Source organism: Trichoplusia ni, chromosome 1 (genome assembly GCF_003590095.1).
Source record: "Trichoplusia ni isolate ovarian cell line Hi5 chromosome 1, tn1, whole genome shotgun sequence".
Classification (NCBI taxonomy): domain Eukaryota; kingdom Metazoa; phylum Arthropoda; class Insecta; order Lepidoptera; family Noctuidae; genus Trichoplusia; species Trichoplusia ni.
In genome coordinates, this window is record NC_039478.1 from 10,480,448 (window position 1) to 10,502,841 (window position 22,394).

At 35.0% G+C, this 22,394-nt stretch overlaps 1 protein-coding gene across 2 annotated transcripts in view; it reads right to left on the reverse strand.

Moving 5' to 3' along the window:
• Positions 1-22,394, reverse strand: part of LOC113494196 (uncoordinated protein 58-like) — a 309,932-nt gene that overhangs the window by 120,656 nt on the left and 166,882 nt on the right. For both annotated transcript variants that reach the window (XM_026872418.1, XM_026872409.1), the window contains one exon: positions 10,012-10,037. The gene's annotated coding sequence lies outside the window, so the exon portion shown is untranslated. The remainder of the gene's footprint in view (positions 1-10,011; positions 10,038-22,394) is intronic.

Genomic DNA, 22,394 nt, shown 5'->3' on the forward strand with positions numbered 1-22,394 from the left:
AAGGCAATAGTTTACTCACGCGGTTTATTTATCGGGATTGTCAGACTAGTTTCTCGAGTCGAACTATCTGTTCGTCAGTCAGTTCAACTCGTGATTATAAAATGATTAAAAACTCCGTTTGGGTTTGAAACTAGTGGGGCAATCCCGATACATACGCGTGAGTAAACCGTTGCATCGTTTAATAATAACTCATTTTTACAATAGCAACTAGTTCTAGTGATTTTGTGTGTGTGACTAATCTTTAGAGAATAGTAGAGCCATCTTTAGCCATCAAATAAAGCAATCTAAAATTTAAACGTCGGAAGCAAAATACTATATACATATAACTTATGCAATATAAATCATGTTTGATATTGCATTTAATCTATACTAATATATAAAGCTGAAGAGTTCGTTTGTTTGTTTATTTGTTTGTTTGAACGCGCTAATCTCAGGAACTACTGGTCCAAATTGAAAAATTATTTTTGTGTTGAATAGACCATTCATCGTGGAAGGCTTTAGGCTATAAACCATCACGCTGCGACTAATAGGAGCGAAGATACAATGGAAAATGTGAAAAAAACAGGGCAGGTATAAATCAAAAATTATATCTTCTACCCACGGGGACGAAGTCGCGGGCAACAGCTAGTTGCAAATATTATCCGCAGCATTTTCTACGTAATTTAATGACAAAACTTCAACTCTATCATATTGATTTATTCATGACTACTTATGAAGGAATTTTTTATTTGTATTAAGTTATTACAAAGATAAAGTTTATTTCTCTCTATAGGATAATAACACCTTTTAATCCTCTTAAACAACTGTATACAAAACTACGGAAAACGTAAAACCTGTCAGTGTGACCGATAACTCGTTATTGAACGTATTAAACCGGTTAATTGGATTTTCAATTAAATTGAAAACGGATTCGCGGGAAATTCAATTATATTCGCCTATAAGCATAAAACGTACTTAAGCATAATGATAATTATTCGAAAATCTAATTACTTGTTATAATATTGATATGAGTTTTCTCCGTAGTACATTTTATTTGCAATTTAATCCATTACATCATTGTATAGGCAAATCCCATTTTTATTAGAGAAACAACATTTCAATAAAGGATTAAAGTCCTTGGTGTGGGAGACCTTATAAAAAAACATAAAGAAAAATCAAATAGTGGTTTCTTAGGTTTACGCGAATATTAGACATTGAAATGAAACTACTTTTACGGATTTTATCGCGGTTTAATTTTAGATTTTAGTTCCCGACGTTTCGAAACCTTTGCAGGTATCATGGTCACGGGCAGACTGAGATGGCGTTCGTCTTGACAGGAGATGTTGCTCGTTCTACCTTCATATTTTAATTAATTATTTGTGGTCCGACCTACGCAGTATGAGCTCACTGTGTCTTGATGTCTTGCAGCGCTGCTCTTGGGTTTGGCCTTGAGTTTATTTATTATTGTATCCCAAGTAGGTGATATCTTCCAGCCATCTTCTCTATTGAAATTAGGGTGTTTTTTAATCTCAATAGCCTCGCGAAACATCCTAGGTAGGAATTTGGATTCTTTAGCGAGGATCTGTGGTTGGTCAAATCTAATATAATGGCTGGAACCTTCAGCATGTTCGGCGACTGCAGACTTCGTTGAGCGGCGGTGTTTCACGTCAGCTATGTGTTCTTTAACGCGGGTCCCTATGCTTCGTTTGGTTTGACCGATGTAAGAGAGGCCGCAGTCACAATCTAGTTTGTATACTCCTGCATCTTGTAGAGGTATGTGACACTTGACGGATGGTAAGGACTGGCTAATCTTCTTGGGCGGCTTGAAGTATGTTTTAATTGAAGCTCGCTTCAGGATGTAACCAATCTTGTCAGTGACTCCTCTGACGTATGGTAGTACAGCAGGCAAACGATCAATGGTGGTGAGATTCACCGTTTAAGTACCTATCTGTATGTGTATCGAAAGAAGACCCATACAGATAGGTACTTAAACGGTGAATCTCACCACCACCCTAAACAGTTAGCTACCGTGGGAAAATCTTTGTTTCAGAGAGCACACGGACTCTGTGATGACAGACACCTTGCCACTGAGCTTCAACACGTCAAGCAAGTACTGCGAGACAACAAGCTCCAAGTTCCACGGCCCCGTCACAGAAACCGAGTGAAGCCAGCCACTGTTGATCGTTTGCCTGCTGTACTACCATACGTCAGAGGAGTCACTGACAAGATTGGTTACATCCTGAAGCGAGCTTCAATTAAAACATACTTCAAGCCGCCCAAGAAGATTAGCCAGTCCTTACCATCCGTCAAGTGTCACATACCTCTACAAGATGCAGGAGTATACAAACTAGATTGTGACTGCGGCCTCTCTTACATCGGTCAAACCAAACGAAGCATAGGGACCCGCGTTAAAGAACACATAGCTGACGTGAAACACCGCCGCTCAACGAAGTCTGCAGTCGCCGAACATGCTGAAGGTTCCAGCCATTATATTAGATTTGACCAACCACAGATCCTCGCTAAAGAATCCAAATTCCTACCTAGGATGTTTCGCGAGGCTATTGAGATTAAAAAACACCCTAATTTCAATAGAGAAGATGGCTGGAAGATATCACCTACTTGGGATACAATAATAAATAAACTCAAGGCCAAACCCAAGAGCAGCGCTGCAAGACATCAAGACACAGTGAGCTCATACTGCGTAGGTCGGACCACAAATAATTAATTAAAATATGAAGGTAGAACGAGCAACATCTCCTGTCAAGACGAACGCCATCTCAGTCTGCCCGTGACCATGATACCTGCAAAGGTTTCGAAACGTCGGGAACTAAAATCTAAAATTAAACCGCGATAAAATCCGTAAAAGTAGTTTCATTTCAAAAATCAAATACCATCTCTTATTTGCAAAACATTATTAAATGGAATGTTTTTATAAATCATCCCCATCACTTTACTTACTAAGGCAGTTTAATAACATTTATATTAATTTTAGTTTAAATACTTGATATTAAAACTAATATTTATTTAAGCATGTTTTAATTTCCTCTTCACATCCAACAAAACTTCATATACATCACTCACAGCTACTCACCAGTAACAAAACCAAGAAGAAACTTCCTAAATAATTTACCGAAATATAAACCTGTCAGAAACGTCCAATAAATTTCTTAGAAAATCTTTCCTATCTTAAAGCTTAGACGATAGATTTTTCCGGGCCCGCTCCTTCCATGACTGGCGAACCGAAAAACTAAGACTCATTCATTGAAATAATGACGTTGCTAACATGTTTCTTTGCCCGATAAAATGGCAAAAAAAGTACTTTAAAGACCTTTCTCCTTATTTTCATTTTCAATTGATTTAAGTCCCCGGGTATCTCGTTTATTTTGATTTGATTTTTTGAAGGTCTTTTTGTACTTATGTTTTCCTGGTCAATTGAATTGATTTGACTTTTCAAAGGACTCAGATGGAGGTTCTCATTAAGGTTTTGTATTATATTTTCTGTTATGATTGATAAAAAAATACGAGGGGATTTGTTCCAAAGTTTTTTATACTTACTACCTTGGGAGTAAGGTCGTCGAATATTTAATTATCATGTTTATCATGTTTTCTAAAGTATTCAATTTATTCCGAGAAAAGCTGCTTGATCACGGAGCAAATACGTTAATCCGGGTACCTTGTGGGCGGGAAAAACATTTTTTCTAAATATATTTTCATAAAACATAATATACCTACAAAACTATCAAATTACATAAAACAAGCAATTCATCTCCATCCAAGCAAAACAATAAATTACTCCCACTAGATTGATACCTACCCTCTTTAGGTCTATAATTTAAGATGAATCTGAAAAATTGTCTGCGCGCCATCCCCTTGGAGAATAAGGCGAAGGAACCTTAATAAGAAAAAAGCTTTCCACACTTACTTATGTACTTATTGAGAAAATGAAATATTACGGTTTTTATGTTTAGGAAACTCTTGGAAATTAATAATTGGTGTATTATTTTTTTTGACCATTGGAAATTAATATGAGCTTGAAATCAATAGTATATCTAAACAGAGTTTGATATTATACATTATATTAGGACCGAAAATAAATTGAATATTTAGATATTCGAACTTTTCTTTTTTATAATATCTATCGTGAGACTGATTCATTATTAATGGAAACGGTTTACTCACGCGTATTTATCGGGAGTACATTTTTTTATTGGTTTAAGAAGTTAAAATTAACATTGTTTAATAAACAATATTGAGGTCTTTATTTTTTGTTTCCATAATTATTATAAACAGACCGAGAGTCCAGAAATTTACACACAAATTCCTTTAGGCCTCGGTAGACCAAACTTTTCCAAAATTCCCACCCGATGGACAAATAAAACGAATCCAGCTTCAAAAACACAGTTTCGCTCATAGATCACAATTATTTTTAGCGTCCCGTTATGTGGAAAATATTTATGTCCACCACCTTAAGTTGGAACCGCATTAGCAGTGATTTACAGATATCATTCATCAGACTGGCTTTGCTCTCGGCCCTCATGTATTATACACGAGCTTTATTTAATAATCTTGGGTGCATCAGTATGTAAGGGAATCATATGGTAGTTGGGTGACCCATTTTGCCTCTATTTGTGTGTCTTATCTAAAAGCAGATAACGAAACTGTTTTGGTAGTCTCAAAGAAAAACGATTATTTTTAGGGTATATCAAAGACGGGTCGAGAGACGATACTCAAAATATGTCTTTGACTTAGCGTTTAGGTTGTGACAGTATCAAATTTCCGCTTAATGATTGTATCCAGGTTAAAATTAAAAGTGTCTGTATATAGTATGCAAGAATTTGGCGGGTAAAGTCTAGGCAATATAGATCTTAAATTGCGATCAAGCAAAAATTTGTGGTGAAAAGCATTTTTTACTATGTTGTTGCTGAGATTAAAAACCTCTTTTGAGTCACAATGATGATCAAAACGACTTTACTTCCAGTCTTCTCGAAAATGTCTTTTCACAAGTTTTCTATGTCAATTTGAAGAGCTTTATTGTATCAAAAAACTTGTACCATTATAAGCAGCCGATACACAAGTAAAACGGATTTTTCTTGATGATATATGCCACCATAAATAAAAACATACCATTATCCCGTGGAGGGTAAAAATGAGAAATGCCTACACGTATCTATGTTGACTTAAAGCAAAAAGCTTGTAGTTTGAGTAAAAAAGATGATAACGAACAGTAAAGTACTCGCAAAACTTGTAATGTATAAAAATTATTCATTTTTTTAACAGATCCGTCAGCTGGGCACCCTTGCGCTTCCAGAGCTTTCTTTCTTCCACAACGTTATCTCATAAGATCATCACACCATCAACGACCTCGGCGAATTTAAATATTAAAATCATGCATCGGCTACGAAACTAGTCGGGTATTGTCCATTAATACGCATAAACCATTGCATCATTAAAATAAAAATGATCCTCACGAAAGCTAGTATAAAAATATTTAATTTTCCTCCCACATTTCCACCTGAAATTCAATTCGCATCCCATTCCTTCCTTATCTGGCCCCCAAATCAGTTATCCCTGTTATCTCGTATCGTGATGTTATATACACAACACGGGTGCGACGGCGTGTAATTGGGGATCAGACAGCCTAGACGCTACTAGGCTCCTTCTAGGTGTAACGCTGGGGCCAAAATAAATTCCGAGAAAGATTAGGCGCGGAATGTGGTTATATTTTTAAGGTTTTAGTGGTGCTTGTTGATTGTATTTTGAATTTAATTTAATTATTAATAAATGAACGTTATTGACAGCGTTTGCTTAGGCGTGAAATATTTAGAAACCATTCATTGTTGTACGTTTATTAAATAATTTCAATTCTTGGTCATACTTGATCCGTAAACAATAAATTGCTGGTCGTGTTACAATTTGTATGTGGCCTATCAGTTTTAATATTGCTTGTAGCAAACACAGTTTATTACATTGTTCATCATCACATCACACTGGTATTTTCCAAAAATGAATTTTGGAAAATACCAGTGTTCCACAGGAATGATGAGTCCAACAGTTAAGTGCGAGTCGGAGACATGATTTCTGATGATTCCATATAAATAGGCCAAAGAAAAAGAAAATAGAAATGCGAATTGGCAACCATTTCATTTTTGATCGTATCAGCCGTTGCTACTAAACCTCAATTTTTGTTTCGTTACTTGTCAGAAATACATCATTGACGAAATTTCATAAGCCATCACGGATCGGTAAATGCAGCTTGGTGACGGAAGGATTGACAGCCTTAGTAATAGGGTTCCGTTTTTATCCTTTATGTACGAAACTCTAAAAACTTCAGAAACCTATTAAATTATGACTAGAAGGTATCCCAATTCGGGAACAACAACAGAACAAAGAACATTGTCTGTCGGTTAGGAATTCAGACAGTTTGACAACTGACAACTGGCCTAACTTTAAGGCCCTGGCATCCCTCAGAATTAGGTATTTGAGGTCTGAAGTAATTGATCCGTGTAAAATGTTTTAACCGCATTCGTTGAAACTAGACCTTAACAGGGTTGGGAGTTTATTTAGTCTTAATTTAGGGGGAAAAGGGATTGAAAATTTGGAGCAGGTAAACATACACAGGTTGAGATGGGTAGACGTGATGGTGATTTTTTAAATGAAATGGATGCAAGGTTAAGAGGCAGAGGAGAATGGCATTAACAAAGGGATGATGATGATGGATTCTGATGATGAATAACCTACAATACTAAAATTTGTTTTTCACTAAGTGATTTTGCCAAGCAAGAAGTTAGTCAATTTAGTCTGTTTCCAAATGATGGTGAAATGCATATTTGGGTGAAAAGCACAATAGATAAAGAAAATAAAGAGAGATTGAACAATACTTAGTTATTAAAACAAAAGTTATTCTTTTTTTAATAACTATAACAGTTTAAAGAAACCGGTATCTCAAGGACACAACATTTTCATCTAGTTTATCTACTTTTTTTGCTTTGTGATAGAGGCTAGAATAATAAAACCATTAGTCATCACGTTTTAATATTTTTACCAAGCCTAATTAGCACAATTTTGTAGGACGATTATAAAACTAATTAATAACAGGATTTGTCAAGCTCTCGCCTTATCTCGCATCGCCATACATTGTTACATGTAATATTTTTATGAAACGTTGTTTAGCATTATAATTTAGTACTGAAGTATAACTTCAGAAAATGTCACCTGAAGAAGACAAGTGTCAACCCGTTTGAAATTGACTTAGTATGTACTTTTTAAACGACTCCCGTAAAAACTCATATTTAATCTGTGTGAAGCGAAGGGCTTTCCGAATACTTCAGTCACATGCACTAGACGCCCAGACGTTCCGTGTTTCAGAAGGCACTTTAAATTGTGGGTCCCCGCTGTTATTGGTACATACTTGACAGTCGTTACAGGTAGCCAGAAGCTAAAAAGTCTGACAACCACTCTAACTAAGGGGTATCGTGTTTCCCAGATAACTGGGTTGAAGAGGTCAAATAGGCAGTCGCCCCTTGTAAAACACTGGTACTTAGCTGAATCCGGTAAGACTAGAAGCCGATCCTAACATAGTTGAGAAAATGCTAGGATGATGATGATGATGATGAATAAGACACCCATCTGCACCCACAAATGCTTTTGCGTCAGTGGAAGTGGACGTGGACAATCCTCACATTCACAGCACTTACACAGAAACTTACAACTAAACAAGTCCAAAAATACACTTCATATCCCTTAAAAAGCCGAAACATTACACGTGAAACAACTAAAGTGGTCTGAAGCCATCAAATAAATGAAAAACGATATATAAAAGTGAGAAGTCATTGCACTGTCTAAGAGTAATACATAATTCATGATCGTTAGACGTCTAGGTAATGTTGAGAACAAAGGGATACTGGGAAAACACTTGTCTACTTTGTCATGGGAAAACAAACCTTATTAACTTACTCTTATGTCCTAAAATTGTATGCCTTAGACCTGATGATGATTGTAGAGTCAGTGAAAATTTTGTTTTTAACTACGATTTTAAGAATAAAGAAGTCATTTACTGTAGAGCTTTTTTTTGTAGGTTTTCTCTTTAATTTTCCGTTAAAAATACATTTCCACAAACGAGAGGAGGTAGACGATTTCATTTAAGAAAATGATCAAAGGACCAACTCGGACCAAAAGACCAAAGCGTACAAAAACGCATTGTTAAGTCAGCATTCAGAGAATGTATTTCTGTATACTCTTTGTTTGGCACGTGCCGTTTCGAAAAAAACGGACAAGTGCGATTCGGATTGACAACACTAGGGTTTATACAACTGGAGTTAAGATAATTAAAAAGGGTTATCTATCATTAAATCATTTCTTTACCTAAATTTTATTCGTTTCTTATCGATACAACGGTAACGAAATACATCACCTATGAAAGTTTCAATTGTGTAACCAACGCGGTTCATGAAATACATCCTGGTGGCAGACAGACGATATAGCGAAGGCTTACTTATTATAAGAGTTACGGTTTTACCCTTTAGTTACGGAACCCTAAAAAATCTAAGCTTACAATAAAAGTTTAGAATCGGTTTGTTTGGACTGTGAGTCGTGTGAATATGCATTCGCCCTTTAGTTGATGGCTTTTTGTATTGATCGAGAGGAGTGGATGGGAGTGACTCGGAGTTGAATACTAGCAATTGTTGCGGCTTTTTTTACTTGAAAAAACATCGACAGAAGGTGGAAAACCTCAATTTCAAAACAATCAAAAAGTAAAACTGTTTTTTTGAGTTCAGATTATTATGTTTTTCGTGAGACTGATTCATATTATGTCTTTAAAAACGTTTTACTCACGAGTATTTATCGCGATAGCCTGACTCGTTTCGGCTAATACCGCAGACCTTAAAAATGAGCTGACTACTGGATGAAGTCGAAATTTTTCATAAATTAGCACTTTAGATATCACTCGTTACAATATTCAGACAAGAAGCAGGTTTCAGAGGTCCCAACAGAAACTCTAAAATTGTTCAAAACCTTTCAATATTTCATTTCAATCTTTAACTCTAAAAAAAAATTGCATCGTCATTCCCAACTCCAGATTCTTCCCTATTTACTACACCATCGATTCTCATCAAGAGACCTGGACATAAAATGGACAACCCGCCTTAGTTTCGTAAACAAAAACTTTTGGGACATGGGACGAAACTAGTGTCATCAATCAATCAGTAAGACAGCTATTTGTTGTCGACTCAGCTGTGCTACGCTTGAACTGCTTAAGTTGGTTATATAATTATGTGGTGTAACAAATTTTCCAATGGATACGTCAAGTGGTATTTAGATACGGGATGGTATGTACTGTTATACGATTGAAATTTAATTACTATCTGCGTGAAGCTGAGTATTACTTATAAGGAATTTATTAGATAGTATGATTCCATTATTAAAATGATTTTTGGGTAGTATATTTATGGTAGTATATGGTAGCAGCTAAGGGTTTCAAAACGCTGAGATGAAATCTTAGGTTAGCAAGATAAATGACAAAGGTATATTATACTGAAAAACAAAAGAATAACGTCAGCTTTTGGGTATCTAGAAGCATCATTTTCGTTGCGAATATGAGACATACTTCTACAATAACAGCAATCTGGCTCTAAACATCTTTCCAAAAAGCTCAACTCCAAAAGCTTTGTGAAACCATAAATCAATACGTTTGCACGTTGCGCTGCATTTTGGTTCCATTCAATATGGAAATAGTTCTCAAAACAAGAGCAAAGTTTCATTAATATCTGGATCAAGCAATCTGTCTTGCGGTAATTTATGTCAAGCGATTATTGGCTGTCGTAGGTAATATAAGATATAAGACATGATTTATGTCCTGTAGTCTAGATTATGCGAAAATATTATGTGGATGATGAGGATCGAAAAAGTAGGGCCGATGAAACCTGGTTAAGATGAGAGGTTCAAAAAATATAGAGCAGGGTATCCGTCGGTTCTGTTATGAGTTGAAATGATGGTGATTCTTGTGATGAAGATTGATTAATAATTATGTTTTACCAGTTCAGTGATTCAGCTTACAGGACCTGCAACAAAAATACCAGTTGTTAGAAAATAAATTTGGTCGCGTAGCAAAAAAAAAGTAGCTTAAATTAGAATCTGTATCTAAGATTTGTAATACAAATTCCGTGATTCAAAAGGTAGACTTCAATCTAAAACAGTTTTAAAAGGGTTTCCTATTTTTTTAGTAATAAATGAAAAAATAACTAGAGCGTGCTTTCACACTAAATCAATTATTTGATATTAAAACTTTCTGTAAAGAGGTATTTTTTCGTAGTTCGTATACACAAAACAAATAAATAAAGTTTAGTACTGAATCAAATATCTGAAATATTTATCGAACGAAGATTTATGTCAATGGGTATAAATAATTCGAAGCCTAATCTGCGATGGTAAAATGTATTGCATATTTATTTGGGGAAACAGACTGATTTATTGGGACTGTAAATTAACCCTATGATGTTTTGGTGTTGTTTTTGAATTATAGTCTTTAATGACTTGATTACTCTGTGACTGGTACAAAATTTCTATAACATGAATTTGTCTCAAGATTCTAATAAAATAATCTTTATTGAACGAGGAATGGAAGGTGATAGATGAAATACACTGTGTGGGCATTTTAAGAGTGAGAATAAATGTACTGGAATCATGCCTATTTGATGATGAAAGTGTGGCTGGTAATCTTAACCACTAGCAGTTGGATGAAGGGCAGTAGGATTCCATTGCACACTGCTTGGCTGATTTAATGATTTTTTTACTGTACGGGTAGCCAAATTAATTTAAGGTCAACACGCCAAACTCACTGAGGACGACTGATCTGTTATCCACGAATATTTGCCCTGAGTCTGGGTGTCTTTTTGTGCATGTGACTTGAATGTTTGTAAAAGCCCCGTGATACAAGGATTTAATAAGTAAATGAGGGAGTTGTTTAAAAATATAATAATGAAGAGATAAAAGCGATTCCAAGATCAAAAAATCACAAATACTTTATGTCAAAAAAATGAATAAACATACAATGTCCGAAACAACCGACTCGTTTCGTAAGATGTCATTGAAAGCAGTAAAAGTAATAATTTAAAGCTGAATAAATGCTCATTTCCATTGCAACGGTTTGTTAATACCATTAATTACTTGGCACGAAATTAATTTGTCGTTTTCCATGTCATCGTTTGGTAATGAATTTTTTGTTTTACAATCATATTGAGCTCGATTTAATATCTCTACTGTTTTAATTACCACTTTATAATTACCTGTAGCTTATTGTATATTTCTTCTAAGATTTTTTATGAAGGTCTTATAGCATTGGTGAAATGACACTGACGCAAGCGCTGATTGCTGCTGATGGAATTATATATGACTAAAACGTTTGGATCTACGCGGGGAATCGAACCCGTAATACCTAAATTGCGCAGAATAGGTTTTGCGTGGAGACCTCAACCACTCGATTACCCGTGCAGTAATTCGTGTAATCCGTAATAGATATTATTGACAGGGCTAAAAGGCCTATAGCTGTTCCATAAAGGCTTAGTATAAAGCAAGCGTGACCTACGACCGCTTTTAAACATGTTTCGGTTCGTTTGTCAGTAATACGTTCTAGATGCTTACGTTTAGTGCAAGGGTATGGGCAAACATTGCGCGTCAAAAGCGTGGGGGCAACACGCAGCGGTGTTGAATATATCTATACGCAAACCTAGTTTCTAGGACACATTTCTGCCCTGTTTTAGTAAGGAATGTTTGGGAGGCAAATCAGACTCGCGTCGCATCGTCGACCTTTATGATTCAATGATTGATGAATAATCTAATTATAATGTACATAAGGCTAGCAGTTAAAGAGTTTTTCTAGTATTTTTATGTAAAAATAATAATTAAAAGAGAGCGTATTGAACGTAGTAATAATTGTCAGTTAAGTCAACGTAAAAAAGGTCAAGATAAAAGTAAGTCTTAAAGCAAAAATGTCAAATGATAAATAATCATTTTAGTACTTTCCTACGAATCACAAAACCCCCATAGATCTTACGTATATAATAAATTGAAACAGAAGGTACTCAATCATTTCCATTAACATTCTGGTCCTTTTGTACGAAACACAAAAACTCCATAGATCTATATACAGCCTTTACCCAAAACCCACTCATTATAATTAACTATCATCAAATATTAATATAATATCAGCAACATGTCGCAACTCGCACCCGCCTCAAAGGACCTAATCCATAAGTTTTGTCTGGAGTGTCCACCGTTCATCCATTTACTGTGGGAAGATGGATTCCTCTCCATTATCCTGCTTCCTTAATCAATTTGATGGTAAACGGATCGGCAAAGTTTGGTCCTATACATATTAGTGTATTAACCCTAAACGCGCCTTTGATGTTTTATTGCTGAAGATTTTCTTTGTTAGGGCAGAAATAAAAAGAACCTTACTGTAATTTGTTTCAAAAAACTTATAGGTTCATCAATCATGATTCTTTTTTACAAATGTTAAAATTAGATTCTAAAATGTTGTACAAAATGCCAGAAATTACTTCTTGCAATAGAATCCAATTTAACATTTATCCATGCCAATTTTATAAACACGATGGTTAAGGACAAAAATATAACAGCTCATGGAAGGCCTAGAAGGAGATGAAGAATAATCCAAACTTTCCCCTATCCGTATCCGGGATTGGCGCAACATGACAATGTCCTCTTCTTCCACACCTTTCTATCTGACGCCATCTCACAACAAACAACGAGTTTTTCATCTATATTTTAAAATTTTCCATTTCAATAAAAGTTGAAAACTAATTCCAATCAAAAATACTAAAAAAATGCCTCAAAGGACCAAAAACACTAATAAGGAAACTGTCTAAAATAATAATAGACAAGAAAATTTAATTTGATAAAACTTGGACTTTTATTGGTTGAATAACTCGAGAAACAGAAACTTTACAACAAGTTTGTGAACTGTCTTATAAAGGGGGGATCTTAATTAATTTACCACGTAACCAATTAATGTTACAACCTCAACTATTTTATGCCCTTTGTGCCAAGCCCTTAAGCTGGAGCAGTGCTTGTCTGTTGAAGGTGTCTTGGATGAGAATTCTATGAGGATGTTAAGTTCCTTGTATTCAATTGAAATCATATTTAGTAAACATGAATTGCATATCCAAGGACCATTTGAAATGAAATTAATTCGTAAACGTATGTATGTGTCAATATTGTGATATTGCTTCTACTTACTTGTTCTGTATTTGACACCATTTTGCGTTCTAGAAATTAATGAATTCACTGAGAAAAGAATCATTTAAAAAAATCTAAGAAGCATTTTATGAGACGACCATTTTTTTTTCACAATAACGTATTGCTTTCTTTGATAATGGCATTTATTTTGTATTGTAATGATCCTGGTCATTGAAAACTTTTATATTACAAGCAGTCGTCCGTAAAACTGGAATCACATTTTTCAACATAGGTATAAGATTAACAGAAAAAAAATGTAATGTACTAAGTACCAATGTACTCGACTCGTATTTTCCGATCGACATACTTCAAACAACTTCAAAACAAAAGACTGACACACAACTTGACCTCGCACAATATTAGCATAGCTAAGTAACAAAAAAGTTGCGTCTAAATCCTACAACAACATTTACACTCCGAACTTCCCCGAAGAACCTAACTCAAACATTCAATACAAACACTTGACAAACAACCGAAACTCCAAAAAACTTCGCCCACACGAATTACAAGGGCAAATTGATCGGCCATCTTACTACCTTAAAATAATTCAGACCAGTTAAGCTCTAAATTTTCCCAGCCTATTTTTATTTTCAAATTTCATCACAATTTATGTTGCTCCAGATCCGGGCTCGGAATGAGGGGTCTAACTTTGTTAATTTCGCTAAAAGTTGTACACTCAGGGGAGTTATTACGTAGACGCTAGAAAACCGACAGGGGATTATTCTAAACGGGGATGGCAATCGGCTGTGATTATATATTGAACTGAGGGAATTGTAGATGGCTTTGATAGCTCGTCGGTGAGCTTAGGAGTGAGAGTGATGGGTACCTGTTTACTATTCCCTTATACTACTGTTGAAGTAAGACTCTGTTATACATCGCGTAGTATACCGTCTCGCTTGCTCAGATGCAACCGTTCTGCTTTAGCTCACAGTACAGGCACTATGTGCTTAAGATATTCAGTTACAAGTGTCGCTCGATAACACATAAACCAATTAGCTATGCTAAAGTAAATATCCCAAGTATCCGTTGCATTTATGGGCATGGATATTCATATTATTTGATCACGGTTCTCTCACGAGTATTTATCGATATCAAGCGAAAAGCTTAACTGACGTCAGTGTCGTCGAAGGTTGCGGCCCTGCTGTCATGCTCTTGACTCCGGTTGGGTCCGAAACTAGGTAGGGGATCCCGAAAAAATTGCTTAGCTATTAAAAAACTGTTATGAAATATTAATAAAATCGGAGAAACAGTCATAATAACAATGAATCTTAACACTTTTTTTAAAGAAAATTCTATCTATGTCTTACTAAGGAGTATCATGTTACCTAGGTAACTGGGTTGAAAAGGTCAGATAGGCAGTCACTACTGGTCAAACATTCGTACTTAGCTGTAACCAGTTAGACTGGAAGCCGACCCAAACATAGTTGAGGAAAGCCTAGGCTGATGATGAACACTCTATTCTTAGTTATCAACCACGGAACAGAGATCACTATTATTATTTAATTTTAAAGTTAGTCGCCCCAGATTGAAACGGTCGTTTAAACTATACAAACTTAGTTAAAGCAATGTTACTGCTATCAAGTCGTTAGATTGTAATGTTACATGATTTCAACGAAATCCTTTTCTTTATTATATTCCGATGTGGAATTTGGACTCCTTCCAAGAACGATCGAACTATTTTTGTTTAAAATGTAATTTATGTTACATTTAGACAGTATTATAGAATTTTTAGTTCCTTAAAGATTTTGAAATGTGTGTGTGTGATGATTAAACATATTTCAATGGTCTATGGTGATTTATGACTAAAGACTTTTTTTATATCTGAATGAGTGACAAATAATACGCATTCTTCCTATATTGGCAGTATGTCTAATAGTTACTTCTCCAATATTCTTCAAGTGCAACCTTCTATAGCAAATAAGTATCTGTATTTTGGTGGCATAGAACATACAGACAATTTGAATTCTCTAGAGATGATAGTAATAAAATAATTGTTTACGACGATATTCTCTGTACAACCCGCTTTTATTTAAAAACAAGTTAAACTTATAGAAAAAACTGCACTGGAACAAAATAATATTAACATTTTTAAAATCACGTCGTTATTATCTGCGGCCAGAATCAAATATTCAAAGAATACTCCTCTACTAATGTCGTGCACGAATTCCAAAATAACTTTGCATTTTTATACGTTTTTATATCCAAAACGAACTGAGAACCGAATAAAATGTTCTTCGATAAAAACTGCAGGACTATTACCTAACGAACAATAGCAATGGTAAAGCAAAACAAATGCAAAACGGATGGTAAATGTTATTTTTCGTGTTGAATGAAAATACTGTTTTATTGAAAAAATCACAATAATTAGCTATTGCGATTTTATCTAACTTCCAAAAAAAAACAATAAATTCAGTTATTCAAATCTAAATAAAGCACTTTTTTGAACTTGAAGGTCAAATTACATTGGACAGCACCCAGTTTTGACCACTCGTCACCGCTTCCTAAGTGTTTTTGTTTCGAAAGAAGAAACGGCGCAACAAACTCCCCTGTAACACGCTGCCTTCAATGATAGCAAAATAAATGCAGCTTGTATAGCAAAAATTGTTTTACCGTATGCACTACTTTTGCTTTTGCAATTTAGGTAACACCACTACAGAGTTTTTATCCGAACATTGCACTTTCCTCTCTCTCTTTATCTTCCACTGTATTTTGAAGATAACTGTTGTTTTTAACATGCATAGAGTTTTGTTGCTGTGAAGAACACTTGGATTTATCCTTTTTGTATTACCGATTTTTTTGGCTATTTCAGTAATGAAAGAGTGGATCTCAAAGTTCAAAGTGCCTTAACATTATATGAGTATTATTTTTATGGATTCTACTTAGCAACGCAAACCTTTTTTTAAAAATTCGTCGGGATGGTTAAGAAAACTATTGAGAGATACCAGAATTTATAAAATTATAATTAATCAATAATGTAATCGCGGATTTGGCAATCATTGTCCCCATAGTCGTTAGTGCCAATGGCTGAATAGCGAAGAGTTTCGACCCATCGATGGGCGTCAAGGGCTAGGTCAGAAAGCCATACTTCACGAAAACGCGCTAGTCCTGAGGAGATTTCTTTCTCTCTCTTGCCAGTCGAAATTAGTATATGAAATCTATTTAAAAATTTATATCGTTTTTTATTTTAGTAAACGAAAGGATCTTACTGGATATCAAACAAAGAGGTCATCAGCACATTTACATACCAACACAACTGTTAAAATTGAAACTTTAAAGTATCACAAATTAAATGCATAAAAAATTGCGTATAATGCAATTAATATTCGATATTTATTGCAAAGCCCATTCAAGTGGAGTAACGCTCATGGGATAATACAGAGTCGCGTCAATTTTAATTTCATAATGAATGTGTTCATACATTATTTGCTTTTACGCAATTTTTAAGCCTTTTCAACGTTCATAAATTGTGTACAGTTGATCTGTTTTGATTTGGCGGAGAATCGTTACTGGAATTTATATGCTTTCGAATTCTTCTTTCGCTGTTTTATTTATGATTGGAGCTGGAATTTAAATCTCGTGTTTTATCAACGTATTAATCATGTAGGAACAATCAGTGGACTTACTGCCGACAAAATCTACCCGCCATTGTACTTGCTTGTATATGAAGTATAAATAAATAAATAAAATCTAGTTCTGGTTTCCATTTGAGATCGCATTGGTACTTTGGTACCCTACACTAGCGCAGTGGTATTAGTTGTAACTAAGCTTAATCGACTGCTAATGACGTATTCGCTAGTCATTACTCGATTTTGGTAGAATCATACTGTGTATTATTTGAAAAGCTTTACATATTGGAATCGAAAATCGAATCAAAAGAAAAACAAAATCGAAACCGTTTTCGGAAGAAGCAACATTGGATACAATACTCCACTATTGGATCCAATGTTTCTGGTTAATACAAATGTTTGTCACAATTTTATATAGTTATTTCTCCCACAAAATCTCACCCAGTAATTTGGTGGGTTAGTTCCAATACCACTTGTCTATCCGTGCAGTCATGCAGGTTCTATTGTTATATATGTGACTATTATCATTTGACCGCGTGTGTCCAAAGTGCCGGAACATGAGTACTATGATTGCAATTGTGATTTTAGAGAGCGAGAGAATCGAGACTCAGATGCATAGGACAATTATTTGGAAGTGATTAAATAAGTGATGTTACTTAGGTTGATGTGGTTCATAAGAACTTTTTGAGAAATAGATTTGCATCTTCTGCCAATTCCCGGTTACCACCAGATTTTCATTATCATCATCATCATGCCCATATTTGTCCACTGCTGGTCATAGCCTTCCCAATTGCATGCCATCGAGTTCTATCGTCAGCTGCTGGCATCCAGCTCCTGCGAACCATCGTGCAGATTTTGCTGAATTTTAATTCAGATTATCTTGACATGATTTTACTTTCTTTTCCTCTTTTCTTATGTACATCTTGACACGATTCGGCTTATGTTTTGATTGCATCCTAGTCTCATAATGAGTTTTTTCAAAGTTATATTCTCTCTTTGGTGACACCTTACAGAGGAGTCCCTCAGGGTGATGTCCTTCTTCTTTATCACTAAAGTTTTGACCCCTTCACAACTTACTTCTTCTTTACCTACTCATAGTCTATTTCAGATGACAAAAATTCACGACCAGCTTCATTATAAATTACCATTACATCATCAGCTACTTGACCTCAAATTGCAACCTTCCACCACACTACCGCTTGAGCACCGACGATCTCTCTTTAAGTTCATTCTCGTAATTGCTTCCTAAATTATTCATTTACAGCCATGAAATTCTATACAGTGAGTACCGTCAACCCGAAAAACTTAGTCAAAATTATTGTGTCAATAGTATTAAGTGAAGTTTCGAAAAATCGTTTCCTGAAACATGATTATTTTAAACATTGTTTCTTTTTAAAGCAGTTAGGTTAGCCAAATGTCATCCACGCTGATGACATTTAGTTTCAATATGAAGTTGTGCAGCCTTTTCTTTTTAATCTAAGTTTTAATGCAAAATAAATCTGTTTCGGCTTATGCTGTTAGCACAATTTTTGCTTGTTAACAAGACAAAATATACATAGCAAAAAAATCACATTTAAGGAAATTCTAACATAAATATTATTCATTTTGAACTACATTTGCTGTCGCTACACGAAGCTTAAGTCAAGCAAGCAGAGGTGAGCTACCTCAAACATTACGTTAACTCCGTTTCAATTTACGTAAACACTAGGTATGTAATCTATTTACATATTCCGCAAGTGACGTCACTCGAAACCAAAGTAACTAACTAACGTTACTCTAAGGGGTGACTCGTTAAACTATGGACGGTTAAGAGGATGTCTTTGTCTTGGTAAGACGGTAATTTTGTCGAATGTGTAAGGAAATTAATGTTTCACATATTTGGTCGCTGCTCTTTGGTCTGTCACTGCTCCCGGAACAATGTTTGTTGAGTCGACAACCAACATTTATTTGTTACTTTTATTATAATAAATTATGAATTCAAGTTTTCTCTGGCATTATTCTTACCGAACACAATTAGGAAAAAAATTTTAGCATGGATAGAGTCATACTGTCTTATACAATTTAAAGGTTTTTCAGAGTATTATGTTGCGTATTCAGCTCTTCAGCTAAGCACTTTAAAATAAATAAACACTTTATTATGTTTATTTATTTTAAAGGTGTCTAGAGTTTTACTGCATTACTGAATTTTGTGCAATTTGAAATTAAAATCAAAATAATACCAGTCTATACAATCATCGACTGGGGCTCAGTCACAAAAGTATTGATCTATTTGATAAATTTGGAAATAGTGCAAAATAATTGAATAAAAAAAAACCTTCAGTTTCATTGGAAAGTGTTTCCTAAAGGAGTAGGTTTCTGCGTAACTGTTTAATCACCTTTGATTAAACGTATTTCCCCCATCCTCGGTTTAACCAGTCACCCTGTATATCATCATGAACACTCACCGAGGGTTTAGTTTTAATCCCATTAAACCTCGTCCCTCAATCATATGGGTTGAAGAAAAGGCTTCGTCGCTACGTGACGTCATCCGTCTGAGGAATTGGGCACGTGACTCCTGTGCCTTGTTAAAGATTAAGGGTATGTGGCCTTAGATCTTAGAGCTAGAACATTTGTTCGGGAAAGTTGGGTTGAGTTAGGAGTTTAAAGTCTAATCAGTAAGGTTCGTGTGTGATATTGATTGTGGCGGAGGGGATTTCGTTGGAGCTAGTAAATTGTAGCAGATTTAATGTTAGAACGAATTTGTTTTGGATTGACTAAGAGATTGAAAATATTATTCCTTTTCAACCGATAGGTATTGATTACTTTAATTGAACTACCCCTAACCAGCCTGTTAGTTAGATTTTGTAAGTTAGGTATATACTAAAACATTGAAAGTGGCGTGTTATTTATTATTAGTAATATTTCAAAATAGGTGATAGAAGACTTTTGTCCAAGGTCATTGATTGTTTGTTGATTTTCACAAGACCAGATTTTATACCACTATCATGACAAATCGAATTAGCCCTTAAATGCAAATCCATACCCAATCAATTCGAAATTGTACACAAAAAATCAACATTCCCACCTGAAATCCCCCATAAATTTAAATCACGGCTATCCCGTATCCCTTTAGTACATAACCTGGTGACCCATTTACCGTAAAATGATTTACCTTCCAGTCATGACCGAGGGTCAAAGCGAGGCAAGTGACTATTCAAAGTGTTGCCCTAACGATTTCCGAGACATTAGTATTCCACAGACGTATCATTGCGGACGGATAAACGTGGCACATCTAAGTCAGGACGAATTTTTTTAATGATTTCGTCAGTTTTTGTAATGGTAGAAGTGAGAGAGCTTGGATGGAGGTGAATAGAGGTAGGTTGGTTTTTATTAAGGGGTCTGATGGTATATTCTATGTAATATGTTCTCTTGTTCTTTGATACTTATTTATGGATCTCAGTAAAGGGCAATTGGAAAAGATGGCTCGAATAATATTGCATTACGCTTCGTCTTCTCAGAATTCATTTCTGGAATGACGACAAATAATTAAAACAAGATTTTGAAAGAAAAAACCTATATCCTATGTGAAATTATGTTCTTTTCACAAATAGCAAGAATTCTTTAATCATATAATTATTATTAAGCAATTAAATGTATCTGATTTTGTAAGTATTAATGTAAAAATTATATGTTAATAGATTAACCATAGTAGTTATCAAGGGAGGTAAGCAATTCCGAAATCTATTCTTTGCGGTAACTCCAATTTATTTTCGCATCACAACCGCTGTTTTTTCCGGCTAACCAAAACTTTGGATCCCCAGATATAATTATGAAAAGTAAATTAATGTGTCTCAACTTTAGCATGGCGATGCTAGATAAAGACGTAATTAAAAACAAATTTACAAGACCGAACATTAAATGTTTTATTTAATCACATTTTAGGCAGCAAGTTAACGAATAAGATTATTATTATGTAAGCTAAGTTTTCACGTTTTTGATATATAGGGAGATTGAAAAAGATTAGAAAGTTAATAATAATAGTAGTGGATTGATGAAAGTTGTCATAATCCTGGATTTCAATTTTTCTGCTTACTATGTAAATCTAGGATAGAACGACATTAGAGCAGACGCCGAAAAAAACCACACAAGATAGAGGTCGCCCTCTGGAAAGATGAATCAACGGCATTCGGAAACATTCTGGTACGTGGTGGTGAGAGACAGAGTTTCGTGGAAGGTTTTAAAGAGACCAGTGTCTAAAGATGGATGATATCAGGGCTGGGGTGATGTGAATCTAGAATAAAACAATTTAGAAGTGAACCTGAAATTTAATACTAAATGAATTCGTTTGTCTATCAGGTCAGGTTTGAGAAAATACAAAGTAAACATAATGCTTTTTAACACAACAACTGACAAAGACAAATATCATTGACCACCGTTATCAAAAGCCCATTTCACTCCATCCAATAGCTAGTTCTTCGAAATCGAAATAGACAGTATAATCAAACATTGCTTTAAAAAATACCCTGAGAAGTTCAGAAAAATAAGTCAGGACCCAAGGGAATACCTCTTTCTCAGGCACCTTTGCCATAAAACGTGCCAAAAGTCATTATTTCTGACGTGAAAAAGGGAATCCGTTATCAGAACCCGTTTCTTGCGATTTCCTTAATACTCTGTTTCACTGCTTTAGATGACATTTCGTTATTTGTAAGTCTAGGTAAAATATAAAGCGTTTTTTAATATGCAGTGATTTACTTGTATTCTAATAATTTCTTTTTTTGTGATCTAGTCCTCTGTGTCCCACTGCTAGGCAAAGACCTACTCCAAAACGTTCCATGATGCTTTGCTTTTACCCTGCGACATGCGAGTAGTCTTTTTAGTGACCCTGACAGCTATATAAGGGGTCGTGAATTTCTCTTCCATTCTATTCGTTTCACAAAATTTCAAGCCTTATGTACAAGGACACCCACACTGTCTAAAGAAAACTGGCTACAATTTGCAATATTATTTGAAGGAACACATCCAAACTGGCCAATTGCCTAAACACACAACACATGTTGCGACGATTCTTGGAATCATATCTGTCTAGCATACCGTTGAACGTACCACAGGCATCTAGGAGGACACTCGTAATGCAAGTAATTAGCATATTATTGGCTTTCAATGTAGGCTTGCGGTTGCTGGACAATTAGGGCTCGATGCGACCGCAAAATTCTACGCTCCGAGCTTTTTAAGTGGTGGTATTGAGACCCTGTTGTGGTGGATGAGGCTGCTATTTTGAAAATTTAGAGGGATTTAAATTAGAGTTAGTATTTTTTCATTTAGCCATTACTGATCAGAATAGGCCATAGTCCTGATAGAGGGAAAATAAGTTTCAGAAAACTCGGGCAATCCAGACATGAAAAACTATAAAAGCTTGAAATTCAGATTAAAACAAACAGTTAAATAAAAACTTGAAAACACCTTAAAGGGTAATCAGTCAAATTGCATAATAAAATCTTTAGGACATTATCATGTTGTTTTGGCAGGTCACATAATAATATCTCGTACCTGTCATTTATTTTTAGAGTATTAATTATTGATCTAAATCTCGTAACAAATTATCTAAAAAGTTCAACTGTT